We start from the raw sequence: 5059 nt of genomic DNA, 5'->3' as shown, positions 1-5059 counted from the left end.
CTGTGAGAAAAAATTCAATTTGAATTGGAGCTGGAAGAAAAAGATATCAGTTAAATATGTAAAAGTCAAATGAACTGATTGGATCAGAAATTTTATCCGGTCGATGTGGGTGCTATTCGCGTCATGGGCCTATTGCATCCCTAACAATACCATATTGTACTTATTTTCACATTTATATTCAAATGTGTGGTTTGAGGTAGTCGAAGTCGTTGGACAACGCATATACTATCAAATTTTAAGCGAAAGTTTTGTAGTTTTAAACCAACATCCAACACAGCTCCACATTTCCCTACAAACATACATTGGTTGCATACCTACATAAACACATGCTCATTCATTTTAATTGCGTAATTTATATAATTAAAAAAAGTACATCTCCTTGGATCACCCGTTATTATTTTAAAAATTATTTTCATTATATGGAAGAAATATTTGCAATTTTTTACAAGGAAATCTGGAAAAGAGTTAAGTTCTGGTTAAGAAAAAACTTAATTTTGAGGAATATTCGAAAGCTTATTCAAAATACTTTTTTAATTTCAAAGTCAAATTACTGGAAAGCTACTAGCTAGCATAACGAGAAAAAATGGTAAATGAAATAACAAAAACTAAATGTACAGTTACAGCACCTAAAATATATACTATATTTTAGCAGCGGTGCTTTTTTCTTCAAGCGAACACACGCACCTGCACATGCAAACGAGATCGCTTAAAACACGGGTCATCAAAATGGCAGCTGGTGAACATATTCCATTAAAATCATAGATCCCTTAATGGAAATATCAGAAAATAAAGTAAAAGAGAACAAAGCTGAACTCCCACACACATACATCAAAACTGGGAAAATTGTTCACTAGAATTTTATTATCTAAATATTTATTGTGATACGTGAGCTATGCCTGTATCGGCTCCAACAGTAATATACGGTGTTTCTGGTCATTTTTGCGAATCTATTAACATTTCCTGAGGCAGTGAATCGGCTTTTGCATAATTTTTGGCCTCAATCAGCAAATTTGAATGCGCATATTTAATTTTAATTAATTTTGACATAGTTTTGACCTCCAACATTGTATCGCCAATTAATGAATATATTTAGATATAGACATACCCACGGCAAGTGGAAGAATACAAATATATCCTTTCGCCAACCTTGTTTGAAATTCCAAGCAGTTTGGCTATATTTCTCTTATTTGTACTTTTTCTTCGTGCAAGCGACTGAAGTATCCTCAATCACATTTTAACTAGCGGCATTGCTACAAATATGAAAAATTTTTGTTTGTCTGTGCAGATTTGTTTTTGCGGTAAAGTGAAGGCGTGCAAATATTTTTCTCTACCTTTGAAACTCTGTAGTGGTTGGCCAGTTCCTCCACACACCTAGATCAAGCACAAAGCGTTTTATTATTTTATTTTGACGTCCTCGCTTCATTTGCCACAACTAAATTTGATTAGTGCTGTGTTTGGATGTAGCAAATTGCAGCGATCAGAACAACGAATGAATTGTTAGAGTAATGGTGAGTATGTAACCAAATGTTATGACTCTATGTATCCTCTAAATTTTGTTTTTTTCAAACATTTGACTATACTAGTATGAAAAACCGAAATATATATACGAAAATGTGTAGTATATTTTTGTTTTAACTACTATTGACCACCTCAAAAGGGTGATAGCTGATGAGACATTTTTTGGAATGTTGATCATATATTCAAAAAGAATTTGCAAAGAATAGGTATCTCTAGAGTTATATTGAATGATTTGAAATCATTGCAGACCCTTGGCCCCTACATTCCTCCTCTGCAATGAAATGCAACAATTCATCATACGAAGCGTTTGACTAATTCTGGAAATAGTGAAAACCCCGGGAGTATTCTGCATTCATTTATGCAAAAGCTCAGTTGATTGTACTCAGACCAGATTAGAATATTCGGAATTTGTGAGTATTATGAGTATTTATTATGACTGATTGACGGTGTAAAAAACTATGTATAAACGTTTTGGACAATGCACTCACGAAATGGGAAAGGAAAATAAGGACATAAGAAAGCAATAATTTTAAAAGGGANGTATTATGAGTATTTATTATGACTGATTGACGGTGTAAAAAACTATGTATAAACGTTTTGGACAATGCATTCACGAAATGGGAAAAGAAAATAAGGACATAAGAAAGCAATAATTTTAAAAGGGAGACCGAAGGAAGTAATCTTGTCTAAGAACCCACAGTGAAATCAATTGAAGCGGGGAAAGTATTAGTAAATAAATAAAAGGAAGAGTAATTGCTGCAATTTTAGCGCCCTTTACCCTCCTAGACATATACATACATATGATTTAACATAGCGAAGCGTTAGTGTAAAAAGTTCGAGTCCTGAATACTGTAACAAGCGGTGCTAAGAATACCATATAAATCCATTTCATTATGCAAAAATTGCCCTAGTCTCTCACCGAAGTTGCTTATTCAACGAGTGTCCAGGCACAACTGCCTTAAACTGAGTCTTACAACCAACGCATTGCAAGACTCAAACATTATTACATGTTGAAGTGATTTCCAAAGTAGTTGGGAATTTACGTAAACTACAAGTATCTATGTTGTGCCGGTCATAATCCGCATTTAGTCCCTTTTCTTGCCTTTTTTTATCTTTGCCTGCTGTTGCCTACCTTCCCTTGGTCAGTTTTCATCGGGCGCCTTCTGATGAAGCTCTGCATTTATCTCATGCGGGTATCCAAAAGTCTTATGTGAGGACATCATTCGTGACATTAAATCAGCAGTGTAAACACCGCTGGGGGTCGACGGCTGTTTGGTGTTGCATCATCTATGAATAATTTAGGCCTTAAGATTATAGCTATGCAATCAAGTGCGCTGATACTGCGTTCTTTCCTATTTCAATTGCACTCTTTTACACTGAATAAGCAATGCGGGCTTTTGATTGCATTCCATTAATTCAGAAAAATTTTAAGGCGCTTATGTGGCATAATGAGTGTTGACCCTTTTGCGTTTGCCTATAATTCGCCTATTTTGTACAAGATAAATTGAAAAGAATTTTTGTCTGCAATTCAGCTATGAAGTTTGGTATTATACATACATATTTCTTACTATAGCTGTAAGAGTTTGAAGTACGACATTATCCAATAAAGCAGGGATATTCTTTTTTATGTAGTGCATCTTCTACAAGAAGGTCAGGAAATTTTTTTCTGAATTATCAATTCGCTGTATTTTGAAAACAGAAAGATATGAAATTGTTGTCATATTTCACTAAAAATCTGATTCAATAAATTTATTTTAATGTCTAACTTTTTATGTCTGTCTTCTGGATGAGTGAGGTTTGCACCCTTTCTAAGCGACAGTAGTTGAGTTTTGGCGCAAATAACATAACACTGTATTAAACTCTTCACCTTTCCATTTTCTGAGTATAGCTGAGACATACACATATTCTGGCTACTGAAACGAATCACTGCGTGCAATCAGTTTCCTGTTGCTAGAACGCCTATTGCCACAAATCCAGTTGTACTTGCTTGCTGAATTGTTGCTGAGATCAACACTATGCTAAGCAGTCAGAATTCATTTTCGCTCATTGGTAATCACACACAGCGATAAAATGTTGGCCTGTCACATACACTGTGTGGAACTGATTTGGGTACACAGGTAAGCCTAAGGTCAATTCCTTTACGATTATCTGTACACAGAGGCATTAATGCCACTGCGTATACGCAACATGAAAATTTGCATTTCCATTTGAGTTTAAGGTGTAAACTAGTTTATTTTCAAATTCACTTGTTTGCAGAGGGATAATAAAGCTTTATGTTCGCATATATCAAAGATTATTTTTAATTAAAATGCTTTGCTCTACAAGGGAATGCAAAAGTGCGGATAACAGCGACATACGCTGGGGCAACAACTGCAGTAGCAACTGCAATTCTCGTCTGGAAGCAGTAAATTACTTTATTACATGCATTCATTTTATTACAGTGATGAACAATTTTCCTCAACGCTCATAAATTTACGCACTCTACACACCAGCAGGCAAACCGGCGGAGCATATGACCAAGAGGGAGCAACATAAGCAATTATGACCAACCTGAATCGGTTTGGTAGATTAAAACCCAATACAGTGCTATTTAACTGCTGAGTCAAAAAGGAAGTAGTGTTATTGGAAATGTAGAGATAGTTATGGCAATTGTGGTTCGACTTCTTCTTCGACTTCTTGCTGAAGTGAGCAATGGTAACATAAAGTTGTGGTTCATTAATGGTTTCCTTAATTATCTAGAATCTTTAATGATATGATACTTGACAACTTTAACCATTTATACTTACCTGTAATTAATTTTTGAATAGTCTTAATTGATAAGTTTTAAGCATACACCTCGATTTTGGAAAAAGACTTCGAAAGCTGAAGAAGAGCAGGTAATGGAGTAAACCGATAGCTCAATCTATTTAAATAGAGTAGGATTGTTCACTGCCTAGCTGACTATTGTAAAGTACAGTGAAGTCTTTTTCTTATCTATTGTTAAGTATTTTAATGACAATAATTAAGTGCACACACGCATATACATATATTTATACATTATTTGATGCAGTCTTCTGAAAGGTGAAAACTAATATGAACTAAACGCGGCTACCAAACTGATCGGTACAATAAAGCTACTGACGAAAAAGGAAAAACGGAAGTGAATTAGTTGCTAACGATATAACTGATTTCTGGAATTGTTCCGAAAATCAAAAAATATTGAAAAACTGATACAAGAAGTTTAAAACATTTTAACTCCAAGCTGCTCTACTCACTCATTAGTTTAGCAGAGGTTAGAATTTTAATCAAGGTGCTGCTTCTGTCACAACTGTTGCCCTTAACACAGGTAATACTAAAACTGAACACGAAATAGAAACTAGTTATTTGCAAATTCAGCAAAAGTCGTTTGCAACACCATTAAATACCACAACTTATCATAACTTCATAATCATATGACGCATTCACTGTTCTTACATAATGCCCCAGTTTTAGAAAAGTTCTGTGGAAGATTTCAAAACAGAAAAGCGGTAAAAACTTGGCAATGGCAAGAGCTTTCACACCA

Source organism: Bactrocera latifrons, unplaced genomic scaffold (genome assembly GCF_001853355.1).
Source record: "Bactrocera latifrons isolate USDA-ARS-PBARC rearing strain unplaced genomic scaffold, ASM185335v1 scaffold_257, whole genome shotgun sequence".
NCBI classification, from domain to species: Eukaryota; Metazoa; Arthropoda; class Insecta; order Diptera; family Tephritidae; genus Bactrocera; species Bactrocera latifrons.
The sequence above is the reverse complement of the archived record's forward strand: the minus strand, read 5'-3'. Positions refer to the sequence as shown.